A 1,810-nucleotide genomic window follows, 5' to 3' on the forward strand; every position below is an offset into this window, starting at 1 on the left:
TCCTCCTTGTCGCATTCTCCTCTTCCCTCCTCCCTGAACCTTCTGCCCTGATCGCCAGCCTGATGAGCTCTGGTGGGATCCTCCTCCCAGAGGTGGCTGGTATCTTTCCTGCATTGTGCAGTATGGAGTTCAGGGGTCTTTCCTTGCACGGGTGGGCTTGGAAGCCACAGATTCTTGGAGAAATGGTCCTGTGTTTTCTGACAGTGGTTTAGAGATTCCAGTCTTTGCTTGGAGTGATGAAGTTTGGACCTCGGGGGTAACTGATTTTCTTCTGTTCTCTGCCTTGGGTGGGAACTGGAGAATGTGTGGGTCCTCGTGAAGGAGGGTCCCTGCTCCAGCATTAGAGGTCTGGGTGCAGTGTGGCCTCTGTCTTTGTACTCAGAATCTTCTGTCACCTTTCTAAAGCAAACCTCTGGTTGTAATCCTCTGGCTTTCTGCTTTCTAACATAATCCTCAAGTTCATGTTGAAAAGAGTCATAAATCTTAGAATTTTCTATTATGTTGACTATGGATGAATCTCTGCTAGGGAAGATGGAGGAAGAAATTTCTGTTAAATGTGTCATTTTGCTACAGATGTGTTCTTTGTCATTGAAGGGATAGGCTCTCATGCTGAGCGGTGTGAAGCAGGGCCTGCCTAGAAAGGTCTCAGGTGCTGGCAGAAAATGTCTGTATTGTGAGATCCATTTAACCTTTGAAAGGCCCCTGGAATTTACCCCCTGCCTTCCATCTTTGCTGCTCCCTCCCCTGACTGAGCCCCGCTTCTCTCACTGTGCTGCTTCAGGTGCTACAACTCAGCGAGCCTTCGAGCCTTCGTGCTCGCTTTAACACACCCTTGAGTCACACTCCAGGAAGCAGCCAGAGGAATTGTGTATTTTTTTCAGAGTCAGTCTTCCTTCCTTCCTTCCTCTCTCTCTTCCCCTCTCTCTTTCTTTCTCTCTCTTTCTTTCTGTCGGTCTGATTCTTCTTCCTATAGCCAAACCCCTTGGGTTCCCTATTGTTTTAAAATAGTCCTTATTAAGTCCCTGAGGCCACCCCCGGCTGGCCTGGACCTATCCTCAGTCTCCAAGCACCAGCCACAACTGCGGTCCCCCCTTTTTTCCAGCCCCTCTGTAACAGCCATGCTCCCTCAGGCCCTGAAACCTCTGCTCAGGCCCTTCCTGAGTCCTTACCTCAGCTGCTACTTTTCTCCACAGTCTGCTAGCTTGTCATGGCCCTGCCTGCTTCTGTGCCTCCTCTCTGCTTTGTTTTTCCTTCTGGCTTTGTTTTCTTAGTTGGGGTGCTATCTGTTAAGACAAACTGTTAAGACAGGCTGCTGCAGAGCAAACAGGTACACCCTGACCTCAGGGCCTTTGCCCTTCTCTGTCTGAAGCCTACAAAGCCCTTTATCTATTTAATCAGGAATGTCAGCTCTCACAGTTTCAATGGACACCCTCAACCTCTGGGACCACCCCTAGGTCCCTTCCCTACTCTGTTTTTCTCCAGGGCACTTTCTAAGACCTGATGCTGTGCTTTGAGATAATTGTGAAAATGCTGATTCTGAACCACTGGTCTGGGATGGGGCCCAAGACTCTGCATTTCTACCAAACTCCCAGGTGATGCTGATGCTGCTTGTTCCCAGGCTCCATGTTGAGCAGCAAGCATCTAAGTAGAATTTAACTTGGGAATCTGGTCTATCTCCAACCCTGGAATAGAAGTTCCTTACCATATCAAAATGTGTTTGACATAAAGTCAAGGCTTAATGCATACTGATGAGTATGAATCCGTGAGTGACGAGAGGCCCTGACCTCTCCTGACACTTCAGGTTCAGTGT

This window comes from Mustela putorius, unplaced genomic scaffold (genome assembly GCF_011764305.1).
Source record: "Mustela putorius furo isolate JIRA1106 unplaced genomic scaffold, ASM1176430v1.1 tig00000281_pilon_pilon_pilon, whole genome shotgun sequence".
Lineage (NCBI taxonomy): Eukaryota > Metazoa > Chordata > Mammalia > Carnivora > Mustelidae > Mustela > Mustela putorius.